The sequence below is a fragment of the Eumetopias jubatus genome, unplaced genomic scaffold (genome assembly GCF_037043125.1).
Source record: "Eumetopias jubatus isolate StellerSeaLion01/CBP00866 unplaced genomic scaffold, mEumJub1_p1.0 scaffold_1, whole genome shotgun sequence".
NCBI classification, from domain to species: domain Eukaryota; kingdom Metazoa; phylum Chordata; class Mammalia; order Carnivora; family Otariidae; genus Eumetopias; species Eumetopias jubatus.
The window spans coordinates 45,996,375-46,019,888 of NW_028274807.1; the positions used below are offsets into that span (position 1 = coordinate 45,996,375).

A 23,514-nucleotide genomic window follows, 5' to 3' on the forward strand; every position below is an offset into this window, starting at 1 on the left:
GATATCTGTAACAGAAGTTTCTGTTGGTGGGATTTCTGTATTAGAGTATATAAATTCAATCAGTGCAGTCAAGACTCCTCAAATTTACTAGAATGGAAGCTGCTTGGGAGCAAGAATTATGATGTTTCCTTCACTGCTTAGATTAGTGCCTGGCACATAGCAGACATACATATTTGCTTAATTAAGTAATGTATGTTTTATTTTTCTCTTCAGAGAGCTGCTTGTCCACGTAGTTTACCTATTTTTCTATTAAATTCTTGGTTTTTTTTTTTTTCCTAAGAGTTCCTGGTAAAATAAGAAAATTAACCATTTTCCATGTGTTGCAAATACTTTTACCCAGCTTGTCTTTGTATTTCTGTGTATTGTGCCATTTAGAAAGTCTACATTTTCATGAAATCAAATGTATTAACCTTTTTCTTCATGCTTCTTTTATGTTTAGTTGTTTCCCAGCAAAATAAAAACAAGATTCACATAAGTTTTCTTCTTGTTCTTTCAGTGTGGCCTTAAGGGTTTTGTTTTGTTTTGTTTTGACCTGATATTTCTATTTTGGTCTCTATTGATTGGGAAAAAAATGCATTATATAGAATGAAGAGTACACAGGTAGGGAATCACCAAGGTAGAGAGCTTAGATTTGTGCCTCAACACTGACCCATTTTCATTCTGGATTTTTAATCTCTTTTCCCAAACACATAAAAATAACTTTGTTAGCATCATTTTTTAATTACAAAAGTTATTTGTGTACATTGTAAAAAGTTCAACTTACCAGAAATATTTAGAATAAAAAGCAAAAATCTTCCTCCACTTTCTCTCTTTGCCTCTATAATTCCACTCTATAGAAGAAATCTGTCAACACTCCCTATGGATTCACAAATATATACACACATATTAGTGGTCCTTTATTTTTTTCTGCTTGATATTAATGAATCATAATATCTGACATCCTGTATGTACATTCAGTACATATTTTCTGAATGTAGACCTTCTAAAGCCAATGTACTACAGCTGATATCACATTAGCAAATTGAATGTATATACATGTTTATAATAGCTTTGCAATGGCTGCCTTCATTATTAGGATATACCACAATCTAATTAGTCACTCTATTCCTGGGCATTATTTTTCTGTTTTTAAACACTATAAGCAATGCTGCTATACCCACCCCTATTCATGTTTTTGTATTTATATGTGATTATTTCTACAGATGAAGTCCTAAAAAATGGAACTGCTGGTTTGAAGGTGACATGCATTCATAGCAGATTGGAGCTGGGGAAACGTAGAGAAGCCTCTGTACCATTCCCAGCTCACTGTAATGACTCCACCTTGCACACTGCTTCAGGGGTGCTACTGAAAATAGGTTTTTTTGTTCATTTGTTTAGAGTGTGAACTTCTGAACATGAAAATATCAGGTAGAAAATCATCTGAGTGTGGGCTCACGTGTGCTTTGCCCAGGATTTCCATTTTTCAGGATCCATCCTACAAAAACATTCTCGTGAAGTGAAACGGTATAAGTTCAGCTCTGTAATCCAGCTAAGATGAGAGACAAGGGGGTTAGCGAAAAATGTGAATTAGTGGGCTGAGCGCCCCAAGGGAAGATACCTGTAATGGTTTGACAGAATTATCAGTCACGGGACTGGAGTAGAACCTAGGAGAGCATCTCCACAGACAGATGGGGGAGGGTGGAACATCTCCCTCCTCTCCCGGGGGTGGCCCATCAGCAAGGACAGTGGTTCAGGCTTCTAACACTCCTAATTGCCTAAGTTCTCTGAGCAAGCTGCTCCAAGATGCAGAGGTTTGCAGACTGTCCCTATCTAACCTCAGGAGATGCCCTACCATCGTGGGGTTTGTTCAGGGAGTGCTCAGTAACCAGAAGGGCTGGCCCTCTTCTGGACCAGGGTAACCAGGAGTCAGCTATGAGATCCTCTGTCTTTTCCCACCCTCTCCTCTTTCCCTCTCCTCTTTCCTCCTTTGCTTGGCTTGAGGCCAAACTGTCCTCTAAAGAGGAAAGTTAAGGAACTTAAATTAGGGTTTTGAAATTCAAACTCATAACAACCTTGTACATTTGATAGCAATCACCAAATTGCCCTCTGAAGAGGAAGAAGTTCTACTTCATACTTCCTTGAATAGTTTCCTTGACACCTTGATGAAACTCATTAAGCTCATTAACCTTCATTTTTGCCAATCTGACTTCTCATTACTATCCACATTTTCTTAAACAATGCTCGTATAAAAAGACATGAAAATCTCTGCACCCGTTTGTAGACTATTTGTATTTCTTCCATAAATTGCTTGCTTATGACCCGCGTCCTATTTTTAAATGGGGTATCTTTTTCTTACAGACCCATAGGAATTCTTGACACGTTCTGAATATTAACCCTTTTAATAATACAATGCAGGTGTACTATGGCTTCCACCATACAGATATTTTATATGTTCCTGTGCTTAGAACACGCTGAACCCCAGGTCCACCCAAGGTCCACCCCTCATCCTCCAGCTTGTGACAGGAAGGAGAGCAAATGCAGTTCCTGAGACTGGGCTACTAAGAGCTGTGAAACCTTGACAGCACTAGTAGAATAAGGAGACACTATTGTTGATGAACGTTGCCAAGAAGCTTCCAGATAGACTCGCATTCTTTTTTCTAGCACTGGCAGTGTTGGGGAAATCAACACAATGGTTATTTTTGTATGCAAACATGGGGCTGAGGCCCTGCCCGGCAATGGAGATGTTAGAGAAGTTAGGGTGTTGCTTAACAGAACTAAGCTGCCTTTTGCGAAAGTTTTCCCACACTGTAGGCAGAAGCAGAGTTCTGAGTGAGGAGAGACACTGCCTCCTCCCTGTGACTTACTCTTTTTGAGATGTACATGTTCTTTAAATAATTGCTTTCAGTAGATAAAACCCCAAGACACCCAGAAAACCAGGCTGGCAGAATCTTCACCTGGAGGTGGAGAGACAATGGTATGCAAAAATGATGAGCTTGGTCAAACTCAGTCTTGAGCCAGATACTATTTAAAACTGGAGAACCCAAGCCTTGAGAAATGTTAGAAAAAAAGAAAATTTCTTTTTGTTATTAAGTTATAAGGGGGTATTGTAAGGAAGTGGTCTCTTGTCACTTAATGGGTCTCTCTCCGGTCCCGGGGTTCACCAGAGGTGACCGTCCTGCGGAGAGCATATCGCTTTGAGTAGGTCTCCTCTATATGAAGTAGACAGTCCTACATTGATCATGCCAAAAAAGCCTGTCCTTGGGACAGGACACGTCACCTGTAAAAGTGATATAATATAACCTATCTTCAGGGGTTCTTTTGGCAGGACCTACATTGGGATTGAGGAAGTACTATTTTCTTTAACCTTACTCTCTACACTGTGCTGAATGGCACCCCAGGGTGGAGTGGAGAACCTGGTTTTTACTTGTCCCTAGGGACACAGAGGCCATATCCTAAGAAACAATGTGATTTTAACAAAGAGATTGCATCATCCATAAGCACAAAAGAAACCTAGCAAATGGCCAACCTTATATGTACACTGCCTAAATATGATTTCAGGGGCTATTAAAAGAATTTGCAACTTCCAAGAGTCCTCTCCTACTTCCTGGTGCTTCCCCTCCTACCTTATTAGAAGAAACCTTTTATACAAAGGCTAAATTACATATATTTAGAGTGAAAACATTTTCCCCAAAACAATTGCCAAAAACACTATCCCAGAGAGCTAAAACCCTATAATCCCATCACCCTGCTTAATTTTTTTTTTTTTTAAGGTTTATTTATTTAAGTAATCTCTGTACCCAAGGTGGGGCTCAAACTCACAACCCTCCAAGATCAAGCGTCACATGCTCTTCCGACTGAGCCTGCCAGGAACCCCCAGACCATATTCTGATAACATATATATCTAATAGATTTCTATGTTTCTGATAGCAACTTTTTTACGGCTGCAAATATAACGCTCAGAACACATGATGACGATTTAATATCTACAGGAGTAGATGGAAGCATGGCAGCTACATGTGTGTTTACATCTCACCCTAAATAAGCATAAAACTGGACTCTAGGTCATGATTCAAACTTCCATTTTTATGTCTTCATAAACATATACTTAATGATGGAAAACGAAACAGCAATGCTGGGGTCAGGGGACTCAGCTGGTATATACTGGTCTCAAGGAAAGGGATGGTCCCTAGCCTGAAGTGGAACAAAGTCTCACCAGTTAGTGCAGCTGAAGTATTGGATCCAGCAGAGAGCTGCTTAATCTTACGCTGGGAAGTAAAAAAAAACTAATTAGATGAACAGAGTTTCTCTCATCAGTGTCACCAAGTCCCAGCTGTCCTTCATTATTTCCTCCAGCTGTGTATACTTTGTCTCCTGTTGAAGCTAGGGTGTGCTTCCGTCCACAGGCAGCTTAAAGCTTTGACACACCGTTGGCTTGTTAACGCTTGATTTTCCTAATCCTAACTGGCCCCAGTTGTTACTGCCAAACATGTAAGGTTTATTATTTCCTGTAACAGCAGTATGTTCATCTCCACATGAAAGAAATGTAGGTATATCATTTTTAGACCAAAATTTGCTGAAAATATTTTCAGCAAATTTAGTTTTTCCAAACGTAAACACAGCATCCGAACCGGCACCACCTCCTCGGGTTCCCCCATGCAGAAGTCAGTGCGGGGAGCCAGCGCCTGAACCGGAAAGGTGGCAGGGGCGATTCGGTGGGGCCTATGGCAGCACCTCAGTCCCGACGCGGGCCGCAGAAGCCCCTCGGGCCCCCATAGCGACACCCCAGACATCGGCTACTACCGCGTCCCCGGAAGTCAACAAACCCCTGCTTAATTCTTTATCACCTTCCACAGGAATTCAAAATTTTTGCACAGTTGCGATCATGTGCCCATACAATAATGTATCCTGCATTTGAAAAAAAATAAAATGTTACACAGCTCAAAAGTCCCTGCTCCACATAACTACCTAGACATGAGCTATCCTGGAAAAACTGATCTTGGTCTCAGGCACTTTCATGTGAATCACAGCTCCAATGTAGGCAGTATGACATTGGGCACATTTCTTAACCTTCTGACTCTATGTCTTCATTTCTAGGATGAGCTTCTTCTCGCTTGCAGGATGGATGGGAGGAACAGATATGATGCATAGGCGGCAACTGACTCACAGTAGGCAATGACTGGGAGGTAGTTTTCTTACTTCCTGAGCTGATGGTTTTTGGCCAAGCACGGTTCCAAGAATTCTTTAGCTCATCATCTATTTAAATCCTAACAACCCCTGCAGATAGGTTGTATTATAGCACTTTTACAGGTGACACGAAGGAAGTACACGAGGTTAAGGCACTTGCTCAACATCACGAGGCATGCCAGTGGAATTTGAACTAGGTTAGGGTGAACAGTGCCTTCCTGGTCACTTCTATAAAGAAGCACAAATGCCACCTAAGAATAGCAGATGACCTCTCCCCTTAGCACATGACTTTGCGGATCCAAAAATCCTAAGAAGGACCGAGTGGATGAGGTATAATACTGGTTTAATTCCGAAGATCATGAACAAGAGAAGGATAATAAGGAACTCAGGAGACACTAAAAAGAGCAAAACCATCTCAAGGAAAATTGACCTAGATGGGCAAATTCCCTAAACATCGTTCACTACTCTGATGTCTCAGGAGCCACCTGGAAAATTTCAAAACTTGTGTACCTTACTTCAAAGGCAATTTGTAGATAAAGGAAGGAGATAGGCATTTTCTGAACACTCTCAGCGTTTGGATTAGTAAAACCGGTAAAGTAACAAGTGCTGTCTCCTAGGGCTATTGTTAAAATTAACACAAATACCAGCAGGTCCATCACAGATGGACTTTGTTTCAGAGCCGGGACACATTGCCTCTTTGAATTATATCCAAGTCTGTGGCTCTTCTCTCTGTGGTCATTTGACAGCACGTGATTGCGACGCTCAGGGTCCAAAGGCTGGAGCTATTAACTGAATGTTGCTAGACAGTGAATTATTTCACAAACACTGAAATATAAAAAGTATTCAGAGCCATCCAAGTATGAGGACATTATTCATTTATGCTTTACTCAAGAGAGCTACTTTAACAAGAAAGAAAATGCACGTCCCACCTTCGTTCCTTCTCCCTAAAGTAACCTCCTCCAAAAGACAAGCACTAACACATTTGTCCTTGAAAGGCGGAGCCCAGGAATTCTGGAGCTCTGGACACCCGCTCCCTTTCTGCGAGGGACCAAAACTCCTGCCTCACTTGGTGTCACAGAAGTCCCCGGTGCGCCAAGCAAATGTGTTTACTTCTGCTGCCCGCCAGGCCGGCGGAGAAGGAGAGTACCCTGGCCGCGCCACACTTTCGCCCCGGCAGCTTTCCAAACAAACCGGGGCGGGATGGGAGTGTCTTCTTGGCTGTGGAACTCGATCCTCCTACCTTGTCCTGAAGCCACCCGCTGCTTTTCCCCGGCCCTCCCTTCGTGGTGATTTTCCTGTCCGGGACGCCCGGGAAGGGCGCGCGGCCGGTGTCCCCCCAGCCCGAAAGGTACGGGCTCGGCTGCTTTCCCGCCTCCCTGCTCCGGGGACGGAACCCCCAGGCTCCCTCTGCATTGCACCTTCCTCCGTGAACTTGTGGGCGGCCGTGGTCACCGCGCGTCTGGCGCCAGCAGCCGAGCAGGAGGAGTTTCCCCGCGGCTCCGGAGGCGCTCGGCGCAGTCGCCTGGGACCCGGACCGGGGCGCGGAGGGTAGCGCACCGCTCGTCAGGCGCCTTGGACTCCCGCGGCTCCCACGCCTGGTCCGTGGAGAAGGAATCGTGCCCGCGCCGCCCCTGACCCGGGCCACCTTCCTCCGGTTTCCGCCGGCCTCGGGCTTCGGCGGCCCGATGCGGCAGGCGCCGCAGCAGCCGGCTGGAGCGAGCGGCGGTGGGTGGAGAGCAGCGGGCCCCCAGCCGCCGAGCCCCGCACGCCTCTGCAGTCTCCGCTCCTGGGCCTTGGCCGGTAACTCACTCCCGCCGGCTTCCCTGCGGGTTGGCATTGCCCGGGTGAGGGAGACTGGGGATCGGGGAGACCGAGTTCCCCACCCTGGTTGGGGCGGCCTGGGGTCGGCAGCCTCTGAGGCTGAGCGTCGCGGGTGGGGGGCACGCTGAATCGACAGCCTCCTCCGCGCGCCCTCGCGTGAGCCCGCCCCCCGGGTTTAGGGGCTTGCGGGGCGCCGGGATCCCCGGGGCGGGAGGAGGGGCGCTGCGAGTCGAGAGGACCTGCCTTGGGACCCGCCTTTCGCTAATCTCGGGGGAGCTTGGGCACTCGCGCGCCGTCAAGGGTGGGGGCTCCTTGCAGACCGTTGTTTTGTAAAAGGGTCTATTCGCGAACGGGGGCCAGAGGTCTGGAAGGTTCTCGTCTTTTATTGTAGAAAAATTTCCAACAAACCCTCCTTCCCGCCACAGTGGAACTAGACCTAACACAACAAGCACCGAGGCGGTTTTGGGGGGAAAAGCGGTGGTGAGAAACTCGCCGGGTTTGGGCTGCCGTTAGTTTTCGAGATAACAAGGGAGCAACTTGTCATTTTGAGGCCCTTGCTCTAGGGTTCTCTGGAGAACTCAGCCTCTTCTGTGCTGTTATTTTGGCTTAAAAGAAAATCTACAGACAATTTCTAGAAACTAAAAACAAACCCCAAACACCTTTTTATAGGATCTTCAGTAGGGGGGTAGGGAGAGAGGTGGGAGGGGAGGAGGTGCTTGCTACTAGAAGGTAATATTTAAAAAACTGTATGTGGGAGAGGGAATGAGAATAACATCCGTGGATGCCATCAGAAACCACATAAACCGCAGGTTCTAAGCTCAAGTCACGTGCATCCGAGTACAATGATTAGGTGGATAGTTAAGGGAACTGCAGGAAGGCCAGAAACCCCTTGCCCTCGTTGGCTCTTCTCCCCATTTTCACACTGAGGTTTAGGTTTCTGACCGCTGCCTATGCTATGCTAGCCTGGATGTTTGACTTTCCGGTCTTCAAACTTCCTCTCCCAACTGCAGACGGTGGCACTATCTTTTTATTTACACGGAGATGTTAAGTATTTGGGAAGATCTGCTCAGGCTGCCAGGTTATTTTCCTTTTGAAAGCAAGCTGATTTGACATTTGTAAATTGGTTTGTGTAGCTTCCTTCTCAGCAAGGACTGCTTTTCACACCCAGATATGCAAAAGAGACAGATTGTTTTGTAGTCTGTTGTTGCTGAGTAAGGCCAGCTGCCTCAGAGACACTTTATTATTATTATTATTTTTAATTTATTCATTTTAGAGAGAGAAAATGGGGGAAGGAGGGGACAGGCAAAGGGAGAAAAATCTTCAAGCAGACCCCCTGCTGAACACAGAGCCCAACACTAGGCTCCATCTCTGGACCCTGAGATCATGACCTGAGCTGAAATCGAGAGTGGGACGCCTACGCAGCTGAGCCACCCAGGCACCCTGACTCAGAGACACTTCAGATAATGGCAACTTTGGTTTATAAGGAGAAAACTTTTTCAGAAACTGATTGCATTACCCTGATCTGGCTTCCCGAGCCTTCCTTAATTGTTCATGTGGAGGAGGAGATCTTCATTCCTTGCTCAGTGGGGCTTCTTTCCTGGAGCAATATTTTTACCATAGTCCCTGAATGTCCCAGTCCCAGATTGTGTGTCTCCTTATAAAGATGCAATAAAATGAGACCACATTTCAGTAGATTTGTTGGAAATATTCAATTTGTTCTTATGCCCCAAGTCCATAAAAATCTTTGAGGCTCAGAAAGGAATAGATAGTAATTGGCAGAAGAATACCATTAAAAGACATACTGTTAAAACAAACAAACAAACAAACAAACCCAAAACGTAAGTCTGTTCAGTTGTTGTCTTCTTTTGGAGATATTTCTGTGATCCACATTGTGTGGAATACTATAGGAGAGAGGTGAAATATGCTACATTTCCCATATGTCTCTGACAAACATCCTCTGCTAGCCATGCAAATTACCACTTGGCTTCCATCCAGGGTTGGGGGCCGGATAGCTATTTAATATACATTCCAGGTGATGCATACCAAGGCGGTAAGGAAAACATAAAACTCATGTGGCACCCATTATGATCCCCAGTGTGTTCACATGTGTTATTTTATTAAATCTTCCCACCAACTGTATGAGACAGGAATAATTAGCTCCATTTCATAGTTAAAAAAAAAACAACGAAGATTGTCCCAGCGTAAGTGACTTGGAATGGATCACGTGAAAGTCTGCTTAACCTCTGCCTTACACCATCCCAGGAAACCTCCATAGCACACATTCCTCACAGATTCTTCCATTCTTTGTGCATATGGTTCACCTTTGTCTTGCACACACTCAAGAGGATATATATATCCTCTGATCTGAATATACTTTCTTAACTGCCCCTCAGTCTGGGCTTCTTGAACAGGGGGTCTGTATACTTTGCCTTTCCTTCTGATAGCTTCCGACTTTCATCAGTTAGGTATCTTGTCTTTGTATCTTTGATGTGCCACTTTGGTGCGCTGTGTCTGGCCAAATTCAGGAGGATATGTTATCTCCAAGGGATTGTGTTCCAAAAATTCTTTTCATTCTGAATATATTTTCACTGAAGTTCCTATTCAACCTTCTTGCCTGGAAGAAGTCTTTCCAGGGGTACATCCCTACGCTCACAGCTTAAATGAACCTCTCCTGTTTATTCTAACTACAATGGATAAAATAGCACACATCAGAATTTCCAGGTGAACCCTTTATGGGTTAAAAATAAAAATATATTTGTCATTACACTGTATGTTAATTATGCTTCAATAAAAAATTATTTGATTTGGAGCAAGCTTGATGTATAGCATACAGTGGATGCACTGGACACTACAGCGTGTCAGTAGGAAACTGTGTTTCTGGTTCTGTATTAGGTTGTTAGAAGCACTGTTCCCTCATCTGGTGAGGTAGCAGGAGCTCTTTCCCCTGATGGTGACTCCCAGCACTGACTAAGCAGTGGGGTCTTAGACTTGATCAGGAACTCGGCTGCTATACAGTCAGGCTAAGAAGGGGTAAGATTCTGGGGATGAGTTTTAGGGTAAAAGAAAGTAAGGAGCAGGAGGAATGGAATCTCTGTTCCATGCTCATATTTCCCCTTTTTGGAGACTTTGTCATCTGCGGGTGGAGGTGGTGGCCAGCTTACCATTTACTGTCAGCCTTCTGCATCGACCAGGGAAGGGCTTTCCTTTTTTTGGACTACTGGGAAAGAGAGGAAGGAAAGCACCCAGCCCTTGGGAATTTTTTTTTTTTTTTTTTAATCACAAACACTGAAAAGCTGGGTAAAAAGATGCACTTCCCCATTCTTTTTGCCCTTATACCTAAGACACAGTGTGCTTAGTAGCATGTAATGCTGGTCTTTGAAGGATTCTTTAAACCTAGACCTACTTTTATCTGGTTGGAAATGGAAAGATCTGTAGATGAGGAGAATGAAGCCTCCAGATGAAAATGTGGCATGGAAGCTGGAGTTTCTTGCAAGGGAAGTGACCTGCCGCAGGTTGTATTTAGACGCAGGTCTGGAGTTGATATGGTTGTGGGTCACGGTCACTGTGGTGCAAGGTAGGGGAGGCAAGGGAGCAGAGAGTGGTTTTGTGGTAAATCCTGGGTGACTTTCTGCATAGTCATCCTTAAGGTGGGAATTGAGTTTCAACTAATGTTTACTGAGTATCTGCTACATAATGGGTGATGTAGGGGGGTAGGGCATGCAGTGTTGAACAAGATAGAGAGCCCCTGCTCTTACAGACCTTATGTTTTGTGAGAAATGGAGTCAATAAACAAGGAACAAACAAATGAAAAAATATCTTTCAGATACAAGGCAATACACCTCGGGGTGTGCTAGAGAGGGAGCTTCTTTAGAGCAATCAGAGAGCTTCTCTGAGGAAGTGGTATTTGCACTGATACGTGAATGATGAGAAGCAAATGTCAAGTGAAGAGCAGGAGGAAAGGCTTTCTAGGAAGACGGGACAGCAACTGCAAAAGTCCTGAGGCATGAATGAATTGGGGATGTTTGGAGAGCTTGTAGATGGAGAGGAGTGCAAAAGGGGAGTTTGGAGGAGATGCAGTCAGCGAGGGAGTTGGGGGACAGTTTATATAAGCGAAGCCTTCAAGCCTTGGAAAGGAGCTTGAATTGTGTTTTCTTTAGAATGGGATGCCACCAGAGATTTCTAATTAGAGATTAAGTCAGTCTTCACCCAATGGGCATGGGCTTTCCTGTTTGTGTCTCTCACTTCCTCTTCCTGTCTCTCTCTTTCTCTCTTGCACACACACACACACACACACACACACACACACTCACCCTCACCCTCAGTCAGCTTTATTTCTCTCTGTTAATTGGCCATCAATGATTTCTCCTTCCTCACCCCAGGCCAGGGCACAGGCATCCATGCAGAGAAGCAGGGCTCAAAGGACCCTGGACCCTGGGCCTCTTATCCTCTGAAATAAATCTATATACTCACTTAGTTTGATCTTCATGCATAAGACTCTGCATCACTAGCTCTGATTTCTCAACCTCTCTCCAGATTGAACGTCCAGATATCTCTAAGAAGTCTCTGGGTTGGCTAGTGATATCTGAAACTAGATACTAAAAATTATGTTAATTAGGCAACTCAACTGCAATTGATATCTTTTGTAAGACAAGATTGTCACAAGAGGCGAAAATTTCAGTAATCCAAAGGCCTTGCGTTTTCCTGAATACCTGCTCCTTCTCTCCCAGGCTGATGTCTACATGGTCTGTTATGGGAGGTTTATGTCCTTTTTAGAGTACAGTTTCAGGGGAAATATGCAAGATTCTTGTAATATTTGTCTTGGGACTATCCTATGCCTGAGAAATTTCATTTCTATTGGTCTTTGTAGATGATCTTAGAGTAATACTTAAATCATGAAGGCTTATGTCCAAGCTGATATCTCACAGTAGCACTGGTTTATCAGAAATGAACAAGTCCCCAGCATTTTAGCCATTGCCCTTTGACTCCAGGATAGCTCCTCGTCACCACTATATTACCCTCTGGGGGAGCTTGGTACACTCCTTAGAAAATTGTTATTGAAATTCTTTAGCTAGATGCCCTATTAACTTACATACTTAATGTCACTAATACACATAACTTGAACAACTCACTTTCAACTTTTTGTATCTTTTTTTTTTTTTTCCTGGTTGATGGCATCAAATCCGGAATACCTTTCTATCTGATAAGGCAACGATTACATCTTGTCCTGTTCAGCCCTGGTCTTCTGTACCCAGTGCAGTGTCCAGAACATTACAGATAGAACAAACATTTGCCAAATGACTTAATCCTTGTCCATGGATTGAGTCACAATGTTAACATATTAGCTCAGTTGTAACATCTTTATAACTATTATGATTCATTTTTGTAACTATTAAGATTATCAACTTGTTACCTCAAAAACTTTACCCATTGGAGAAAGCAGGTGGAAGATGAATTCATCCCTGTGGATTTGTATATATTAATTAAAACTCTTTGGGCTTTGAAAAGTTTTTTCTTTTTGAAAATATTATAGTGTACTTGTGTTGACGAGAAAGAGACCAGTATGTAAATGTCATCAGATGGATAGTCTTAAATTTGTTTCCATGTACAGTAAACTTTGCTCTTCTTTCTTTCTCTCTTTCTCTCTTTCTCTCTTTCTCTCTTTCTCTCTTTCTTTCCTCTCTTTTGTAAGCTCTAAGCCAAACATGGGCTTGAACTCACGACCCCAAGAGCAAGAGTCGCATGTTCAGTCCACTGAAGCAGCCAGGCGCCCCAGTAAACTTTCAGTACAGTTTCATAATTCATAATTTATGAAGCTTTGAGTTGGGTTAGTCAGGTCTGTGATTATATTACTGAGGAAATAAGTGTGTGTGCCAAAGGTGTGAATAACAAAGTCATTTTCCTCTTTATTAGTACCTTTTTAAGTCCACAGTTTCAGGCACTTTAGTAGGCAGAGACGTGCATTGCTCAAGTGTCAACACTTATTATGAACTTTCTTAGATTCCTATTAGGTATCATTTAACCTAGTTAAATGAGATACATATAAATGCCCTGGGGGGGGGGGGTCAGAAGTCCTCTTCATCAAGATTGCCACAGCTGGGAGGAATGAGAAGAAGAGCCTGGGTAGCAAGAACTGAGAGGCTGTGGTGCATGAGAGAGGTCAGCTGGGGTTTCCTGCTGAGACTCGTAGTGACAGTTTCTCCTGAAGAATGATGTCTTCAAGAGCACTGTTTTGGTTAATACAGATATTCTGTATTCATATTTTAAAAATTCTAAATATTTAGAGGTTCTACCTTTTAGATTTTCTGTCCCCAAAACACATAATGCTATATAAACACAGCCTTCTTGTTTTTGAACTGTTTCTGTGGAGTCTGCTCCTCCTACCCCATCAGATTTGGGTCCTCAGAGAGGTTATCAGTGTTTTGTGCCTGACAGTTGGTGGAATTCTCTTCTTAGAAAATAGTCTGTTGCAGATATTTAGGTCAGCACCACAGAAGGTGCTGCTTTTATTAAAATTAAATATGTGTAAAAAGATAAACTAATAAATAAGATAAAGATATATGAAACAAAATTAAATGCTTTTATTAACATATTGTGCAACCTTTTAGTATATAAGAGTTGTTTATGTATTAAAGGGTAGAGGAGTCAAAGATGAGGGAATGTGTACATTTTTTATGTTTAGCATGGAGCCAAAGAATAAAAAGGTAGAGATTAAAAAAAAAAAAATCCCTGACATTTTAATGGATAATTTATAGCTGTATTTACAAGTTGAAAATGGGTTATCCAGTTGCATTTAGACAAGAACAATGAGATGATAATCCAGGCCTTCATCTAGGGTATGAAAGGATATTCAATTGCTTTTTAGCAACAGCAATTAATTTATAATTTTATTTAACCGATAGACTCTGAAAGTTAAAAGAACCTTCTGTTGTAAATGATGTTTGTGAGATAAAGGACACTTCTTTCAAATTACTTTTGCTATTTGGAGCCAATATTTTAGGTAAATGTCAAAGTAGTTTAGCTAATTACTTTGATTCCAGCTCTGCTACAAATAAATTAGAAATAATTGGATATTTTGATAAGCAGGATATTAAGAGAGAGGTATGCTTTCTGATCATGAAGTACCTATAAATGTTTTCCAGGCATTGAATTGTTTGGAGGACAAATCTGGTCCACCTATTGCCAAAAAAAAAAAAGTTTTTACTGCTTTGGTGGGTAGGGGGTCTTCTGCTCTAACCACAAAATAATGCAATCGTATTCCTTTTTTTTTTTTTTACGATTTTATTTATTTATTTGACAGAGAGATAGAAAGCACAAGTAGGCAGAGAGGCAGAGGGAGAAGCAGGCTCTCCACCGAGCAGGGAGCCCAATATGGGGCTCCATCCCCGAACCCTGGGATCATGACCTGAGTCGAAGGCAGAGACGCTCAACCGACTGAGCCAGCCAGGCGCCCCGATACAATCATATTCTTATACAAAATCTTCTACCTAAGCTCTCTACCTATGACCACCAATATTCCTGTCCATGTACTTTTATGATAACATCCTCTAAGCATGGTTTTCATTTTGGAAATTTTTTTCTACTCAAAAATCCAGAGAATTTCTCCAACTGGTCTTTGAAGTTTTCTGTTATCTCATGGTGCTACCTTTCATTTTACTCTCCTGTTTGAATCCATAGTTACTGAAAACCTTTCAGTGCTTTAGCTTGAGATGTTCTGTTGATACTTCATGCCTTCCCCCTCCCCACTTCACTCTTCCCCACCCAGACCAGATGATAACCTGTGTTCATCTTCTAGCTTCATAGCTTATAACTGCATGACTCTGCATAAGTTGCCTAATGACTCTGAGCATCACTTTCCTTATTTATAAACTCCACATAATGGCCACATCACATTATTGCAATAAAAGAAAACACATATAAATGGGTCAGTGTAGTTTCTGCCAAATATCATTTAATCTGTATTACTTGCCATTATTATTGTTATAACTCTATGATGATAGCTATTATTATAACTCTATTCTTCCTCAAATCATTAAAAATTAACTTTCTCCAGAAAAACTTCCTGCTTGACCTTATGAAGCTCTAATTTTCCCTTAAGTCCGTTTCATCTTAGCAACGGGCTTCACTTTGGACTTTATTAATATACTCATGTTGTTGTATTTCTTTATTCTTCGGTGAACAGGAACAAATGTTTGGGCACCTATGATGTGCCAGGTGCTGTGCTATTTATTATATAGGGATCTGGGTCATATGGAGGAATGCAGTGTGTGTGTGTGTGTGTGCGCTCACGCATGCACGTGCCCCCGCGTGCACACACGTGCAGGCATATGGGCTTTGGGTGGAATTGGGGATGAAAGTCTGTTGAATAGCACTAGGAGTTTTTCACAATAAACTAGGGTTAAGAAGTAAAAACTGCTCTATGCGGATGCCCACTAAAAATCTTAACATCTTTCAGCCTGAATTTTTTTTAGATGGTTTAAAAAGTATGATAGTTGGCCTTATTCTTGAAACAGCTTTACATATACTTTCTTTCTTAGACTCTCCTCTATCCTCATCCAAATGCAGAGTGAAGGTAGAAAGTGAAGTCCTCCTTGAAGAGCAGAATACAGAAGATGATTCTGAGCTATGGCGGGGCTGTGGGTGGGGAGGAAGTTTGGGAAGGTGAGGAGAGCATTCCAGAACATTCCAGAAAGCGCAAACAGCACGGTCAAAGGTGCTAAAGCATGACACAGTGTTGAAATGACTAAGAACTGTGCAAAGGTTAGTGCTTTTAGACTATAATGTTCAGAGTCAAGTCTTTTAGGAGATGCCACAGGAGAGAATGTAGGAGTCAGCTCAGTCAGACTCAGAGACATATGGCCTATGACATCTCCCTAAGGGGTTATGTACTTGGGGAATGAAGGTCTATATGGACAATTTATAATAGGCAAATTCTTCACATTGCTTCTAACATTGGACTTGAATTTTACATGTGGCATGGAATACATCTCTTCCATTTGCTGCTTTCATGAGAAAATGATGAAAACATTAGTAATGGTGATGTATGATTGATGTTAGAGCTCTCATTTTTAATAACCCAAGTATTTCAAACATAGAAATATTAAATGTCATTTGAGACTTCTGAAACATGGAATTCTATTTGCAATTTGAGAATAGGGATGGGCTTCAATGGGACAGAGACATCCAGGAAGAACAGTCAACAGGATCCCTACAAATTCATAGCCTTGAAACTTTCGGTACCGCCTTAATACATTTTACACAATAGAAAGCTAAGTGCTTCTGTTCATAGCTTCATTTTCTATAATTATATGCTATGTTTTTACTCTAAAAATAGGTTTTCTGCTAAGTCTGAGTGGTGTCCAGTATTTTAACCCTGTCCTTTGATGTTGATTTCTCTTGCTTGGAGTTTAAGCAATTGGACCCAGAACATCCTAACCACAAGAGTTTAAAATTCCCAGAGAAGAATGAGATGTGGAAGAAAAAACACTGGAACTTACTTGAACTGTAATTAGCCTGAAAATGGAATGTGTGGGAGAGGTCTGCAAGGCGGGTAGGAAAACAGAGGGCAAAGCACAAAGTGCCCTAGCATGTTTCCAGCACTGTTGAGGGGAGAATGTATCCTTATGACTTATAATGGGTCTCTGCTTATCAAACATGATTTTTAATTATCACCCATATATAGAAGTTGCCAATCTGCCAGTTCAAATATATGTATTCCTTGGCCTTCACATTTTTCTCATCTTAAGTAAATTACTTGAGCATTTCTTGTTAAACACCTGCTCCTAGGAGTTGAACATCTCAGGTTAACTGGCCACTCAAGTGGCTAACACTTGGGTTGTGGCTTCTCCCAGACAATGCCCCTCTCTGAGGTTCTACTTAGGTTGCTAAGACCTCTATTTCCTGGACAGCTCCAATTTCTCTAGTTTTTTTTTTTTTTTAAAGTAAAGTTTCCATGGAAATATATCGGACAAACAGAGGAGTACAAAACCATACAAGTGTAGTTTGCTACATTTCTTCCCAGTGAGCCCACCCATGTAACCTGCCTCTAGATGAAGAGCTAGCGCATTGCCTGCCCTCCAGGAGTGCCCCATGGGCTCCCCCTGTCACTGCTTCCCTCCTTAAATGTAACCACTGTTCTGACTGTCACCGCCATATGGTAATTTTTTTTCTGTTTCTCTTTAATTTGAATTAACATCCAGGTATTCTAAATAGCTCTAGAGCATCAGAGTCCTGGTTGAGGGTGAGGACTGGGCATTTCAGGAAGAGTGTTCTAGGTTGAATTGTGGCCCTCAAAAAAGACATGTTGAAGTCCTAAATCCCAGTACCTGAGGTTTGTGACCTCATTTGGAAAAAGGGCCATTTCAGATGCAGTTAGTTAAGATGAGGTCATGCTGGAGAAGGATGGGCTACTCGTCCAGTATGACCGGTGTCCTTGTAAGAGGCATCCATGTGAAGACAGAGACACAGGGATAACACCACATGAAGATGGTGGATTGGAGTGATGCATCTATAACCTGAGGAGTGCCAAGGAGTGTTAGCAACCCCCAGAAGCTAGAAAGAAGCAAGGAAGGATTCTCCCCGACAGGTTTTAGAGGGAGCATGGTCCTGCCAACACCTTGATTTTGGACTTCCTAGCCTCCAGAACTATGAGACAATAAACTTCTGTTGTCAGAAGCCACCCTATTTGTGGTACTTTGTGCTTGCAGCCCTCGGAAACGAATATAGAGGGTCTGCAGTGGACCTGGTGCCCTGACCCCTCCTCGTGGAGCGCACCTGGCCCTTGGTATAGGCATTACCTTAGCTACACCCCGTCCAAGCTTGCTCCTGTGTGAACTGGCTCACGGAGTGCTCTATCTTGCTCCTGGTTGCTCCACATCCATGATGTGCCCCATAGAAGGACAGAGGTTTCATTACCATTATATGGCTTTTTCTTTATTTCTTCACTTGTGCTTTCAAATGGAGCCAATTTGGTTTCCTGACATAACCCAGACCAAAGCCCTGCACATCAGCCCTCTGTGCCTTCCCATCATTGCCTTTTGGGTCTTTGCTGAGTTGTTCCTACCCATCCTACTGCATGCAGACTGGGGCCACATCCTCCATCCAGTTTTCCCCAGTTCTTCTGGTCCAAATCATCTTTGATAGGAAAAAAAAAAAACAACAAACTTTATTCTTTAAGTGAAATCTCTATTTTCAAACAGTATGGCATGCTGTAAATAAAGGTTTCATTTTGTTGACCTTAGGTATATCAAAGACCAGTTCTCATTTGAGAAAACAAAAAAGGCCCCAGATCAAAAAGTTGTCCAACAGTTAGGCTTTAGTAAGTAATAAGGAAGTATGCAGAACATATTGGTTGACATATTTAGTCTACCTTACAACTTATCTATTTTTTGTTCTGGGCTGAGTTTCTGGTATTAGGGAACCACAAGGACCGTACTGTTGTGAGGTCCCCAGGGTGACTCCACGGACTTGGGCCACTTCCTGTGCTCCTCTTTTGTGCCCTTGCTTTGGGACCTAGGGACTCGCTGGTGGCTTTTGACTTAAATGCTCCTAGCACACTCTGCCCCTTAGCCTCATATGTCTGTAGCATGTATGCCTTCCTTTCTGTCCAGAAGTCATTACTTCCTGCTGCCAACTATGGGAAGTCTTCAGGACATTTAAAAAAATCACCAGACATGGGGGGGATGTTTCAAAAGTCCAAGTGATCCTACTTTTGGTTTCTGGTCTATTTGTGGTGCCTTATTCTCATGCTGAGTCTCAACTTCTTGTTCCTACTGTTTATACTATTTGTTTCTATTTCTGTTTTGCACTTTGAGGTGGAATACAAAAAAAAAAAAGTCATAAGTTTGGAGTTAATTGTGTATTCTGTACAAGACACATATTATGCAGTGAAAACTAATAAAATGTGCACTTTTAGGTAAGAGGTTAGAATGAGGCAGAAAGTTATGTTTGGTATGTTTGTCTGTGTTTAAATGTGTGAATATATGGACTTGCTTTCTTGGCTCAGATACCCCTTACACTCTGAGATCTCGTGCCATGGGATATCTGGGTAATAAATATCTGTGATGGATGGACAGATGGATGAGTGGATGATGAAGCTGCTCCCTCTTGGCCGGTTATGTTATTGAACTGCTGGTAGGATAAATTTCAGTTGGGTTCAGGGCTACCCCGGAAGCCTGGAAGGGTTTTCCTAAGCTCAGGAGGATTTCTTGGGCTGGAGTCCAGGGTTCTAGAAGTGATATCTCCTTGGTTTGCCTATGGAATGTGCTAAAACATTTGGCTTGTTGTGTGAAAATGGGGCCACACAATCTGACTCCATTGGGACCCCCAATGTGACAGAGTTACTTCTTTCATTGGAAACCCAGATTTCTTTTTCTCTTTACCTATGTGGGGATGGTGTACACTTCTTTGGAAATCTGCTAGGAGACTTTACTTCCCTTTCCTTCTAAAGACAAATGCCCTTCTTCATATTCCCTTTTGCATTTTCTGGACAAAGTTATAGTGTGAAGAATGCAGCCATTAGTAAACAGTTATCCATATTTTAAAACATCTGCCTTTTGAGGCTTTCCCAGAAATCTTCTTTATAGAAAACCATGTTAAAAGTATAGGAATCCCATAGATGGGTCTTCACAGATTTGTAGAGTTGATTTCAGTTTACATGTTATAATAAAACTTGTTACAGTATCCTTGAGTTAAAAAGTTCCATTAATATAAATCGATGATTGTTTTTAGTCACACTGTTTATAGGTCTAACAACTTGAAGATAATTTTATTGCTTTGTTTAATTGTCTGCTTTATCAAACATTGACTCTGCCACTTAGTAGGCACTTGCCATTCTAAAGAAAAATTTGGTTATCTTTCTGTGTGGTTGTGTCTTGGATTATCTTCTGACCAAAGCACAGAACAAAGCGTTCCAGAGAAATGTTTGTTTTGTTTATCTGCTTGCTCAAATGCTCTGATTTTTCTGCCAAGTGTGGAGTGTGGTGTGCCCAGAAAGAGAAAGTGGTTGTAAGATACAGGCTATTTTCTGTACCTACTTCCTATTCGGTATGTTTTGTTTTCAACAGGATTAGTATAGATTCAACTTAACTAGAAATTTACTTTCTCATTTAAAATACTGTTAACTTCCCCCTTTCAAAGAGTCATAGTATTTTAATTATTTAGGTATTTCCCTATGATTTGAATTATCAAAGATTTATTTCTTTAGAGGAAAACCCTATTTAAAATGGAAATTTCAATTTTATTGTACTTTTTTAAGGTTTTATTTATTTGTTAGAGAGAGAAGGAGCAGTGGGGAGAGGCAGAGAGAGAGAGAGAAGCAGGCTCCCTGCTGAGCAGGAAGCCCAATGCAGGGTTCCATCCCAGGACCCTGAGATTATGACCTGAGTCGAGGGTAGACGCTTAACCAATTGATCCACCCAGGCACCCCAGAAATTTCAATTTTAAAGTATTTCTAGCATTTGTAAGATTCACTGTCTCAGTAAAGTATTTTATCTGGAAAAAAAAAAAAAGAGAGATTTGGCTCCAAAATGGCATTTAGATAAGCAATCCTCTGAAAGCAACCTAAATGTCTGCTAGTAGGGAATGGGTAACTTTGTGATCTATTTGGTCAATAGACTATTCTACAGAACTTGAAAAGAATGAGCCAGACCTTTCTGCATTGCAGCAATATGGATGGAACTCAAAACCTAAAGTGTAGAGTGAAAAACACAAATTTCAGAATATTATATATTTGTTATGTAAATGTTAAACATTACTTAGCATGATATCATATACCATATAATGTTTATGAATGTGTGTGCATGCATACGTATGCCTGTGAATAAAAAGTGGACTGGCTCTCTATCAAATTCATGATAGTGGTTGTCCCTTGGAGAGGAGGAACAGGGATAGGGAGGGGAACATAAATGTGTATTATAAAAAAAAAATCCCTGAGAAGATATGGTTATCTTGGTTAATGGGCTCACAGGCATTTGTTATATTAACATATGGACTTCTATTAACATTTTTGTAATAAAAAAATTCCGGGGGCACCTGGGTGGCTCAGGCATTAAGCTTCTGCCTTTGGCTCAGGTCGTGGTCCCAGGGTCCTGGGATCGTGCCCCGCATCGGGCTCCCTGCCCGGTGAGAAGCCGGCTTCTCCCTCTCCCACTCCCCCTGCTTGTGTTCCCTCTCTCGCTGTGTCTCTCTCTCTGTCAAATAAATAAATAAAATCTTCAAAAAAAAAATTCCGTGTAATATTTCCTAACGATATAGGTTCCAACCAGAACCGTATATTTATCAAGACTCTGGGAATAAGACTGAAGCTATTCTAATGCATCTCTATTTCATGATGCCATTCTGTGGAAAATGAAAGTTGACAGAATGAATCTTGAACGTGAGGAAAGCTCCACGTTCACCTGCTCCTGGGAAGTTCTTGCAGCTTACAGTCCAGAATAAGGACCCAGGCAGCAGACTGCCTAGACCAAACCCTGGCTTGCCACCTTCCAGCTTTGAGACCTTGGACAAGTTGACCTCTCTAAGCCTCTGTGTCCTTAGCTATAGAATTCGAGTAACATTGCCTGGGTCCAGTGCTGGGGAGGACTGTGAGTTCATGGGTACAGTAGGCATGCTGCCGAGATGAGCTATTACTGTTTCCAGCTTTACTCCTATCGGCCGCCTCAGTTCTGTGTATAGTTTCCATTCTCACCTCAGAATCTTTGCAAATGCTCTTTCCTCTGCCCAGAATGTTTCTCATTTCACCCTCTCTCATCCGGTTACACTTCAGTGGAGTTCTCTGAGAATTCTCCCAGATTCTTCAGAGAGGCTCCCTGTCCTTCCGGACCTGGGTCAGTATCTAGCCATACCTCAGTTGTCATTTAAATAATTACTTGTGGGGTGGGGGGAGGGGGTAACAGGGTGATAGGTACCGAGGAGGGCATGTGCTGTGATGAGCACTGGGTGTTATGCTTCACTAATGAATCGTTGCACACTGCATCAAGGACTAATTATGTACTACACAGTGGCTAACTGAACATAATAAAAAAATAATTTAAAAAAATAAGTAATTACTTGCGAACTGCTTGCTAATTATCTGCCTCTCTCCTGGTTGGTAATCTGTTTTTTTTCCTTCACTATCTTTAGTGCCTAGAACAATGTCTGGTATAGAGTAGGCGTTGAGAAATTATTTATTGATTAAATCAACAGTTATTGTAGATGGTGGAAACTTTCCGAGTTAATTTTATCAGGAAATAAATTTGACTCACTTTGCCAAAAGAATTAACCTGCTAGTATTAGAAAGTAAATCTAGGATTATATGATTTCATAAAAAAATACTTATCACATGTATTGGTTTACTTGTAATAATATTATAAAGTACCCCAAATTAAGATTTGCATCGTATTTGTAATTTGGCTTTAGAGAATCATCTGATGGATAGTAATAAAAGTATCATCACATATCTTCATGTGCTGTGGAAAGTAGAAAAATTTCCAATACTTTAACCTTAAGATTTTATGTAGGTTCATCTGATGGCTTACCCTCATGTTAACTCGCATTTTTCTTTTAAAAATAGCAAAAGAGGAATTAATAGGTGATACTTCCCAAGGAGCAGAATAAGCTAGGTTCATTCAGAATTAACTGACAATATGCAGTTTAAGAAAAAGGGCTTTTGTCAATCGGATGGAATGCTACTTATAACTTAAGCAAACTGAAACAGCAAACTCTGACTTTTAGAGTCAGAAGAAAGGCAGGAAACTGGTTCCCTCTTAGTTGCTGGCTTCTTTACTCTGGGAGAGAAACATAAGAAGGCTTTTAAATTTAAGGAAGATATTCCTTAAAGTGTGAAGATAAGTGTTCAGATATTGGCACATATCTCCAGGAAAGACATCACATAGGATTTTGAACTGATTCAAGTCCAGGTTTTTTAGATAGGGGAGCAGAGCTAGAAACAGGGACTTTTAAAACATTGAAGGAATTTTTATGACTCTAATGGCTGGTAGGAAGGTGAAATTTCAGGGCTAGGTAAATAATGCAAAGCCCTCCATTGAAAAAGACCACAAATTATAGCCTTGGGAGACTTACCCCCTCCCCACCTTTGGAGACACACGATTTTATGCCACAGATCACTGGGAAAAATTTATAGCCATATTTTCTTTCATTCTACATCTCTGTTAACTGTTGTTAGTGAAATCATAAGTAACTGCATTTTTTAATGCCGAGTGCATATTGACAATGTAGTTATTTGTTTTTAAATATTTGCCAAGCTTGGAGTATGAGCATCCTTTTTTTAATGGAAGTAAAACATTTCTTCTTTAGAATTGTGCAAAATTAGTTGTTGTTCAAAAGTATGATGGGGGCAGGTACTGCAAGATACCAAGATACAAACTTTCTTTGAATTTTGAATGTGTGGACTCACAAAATCCTGCCAATTACCACTTACCCAATTTATTAGTCCTCTGCCCCCAAATCCAGGTGGGAGAGAACTTTTGAAGTCATATGGTTGGAAGACTGTATGCACTTGGGCGAAACACTGTTTTAAATCACATTCTAAGGCTT

At 41.9% G+C, this 23,514-nt stretch overlaps 1 protein-coding gene across 3 annotated transcripts in view; it reads left to right on the forward strand.

Annotated features, from left to right (window-relative positions):
- Nucleotides 1–23,514, forward strand: part of ST3GAL6 (ST3 beta-galactoside alpha-2,3-sialyltransferase 6) — an 89,186-nt gene that overhangs the window by 12,838 nt on the left and 52,834 nt on the right. The window contains exon 1 of one of the 3 annotated variants that reach the window (XM_028119155.2): nt 6,265–7,007. The exons of 1 other annotated variant lie outside the window; for it this stretch is intronic. The gene's annotated coding sequence lies outside the window, so the exon portion shown is untranslated. Of the gene's footprint in view, nt 1–6,264; nt 7,008–23,514 lie in introns of those variants that run through there. One more of the 3 variants, XM_028119154.2, reaches the window with a different exon arrangement.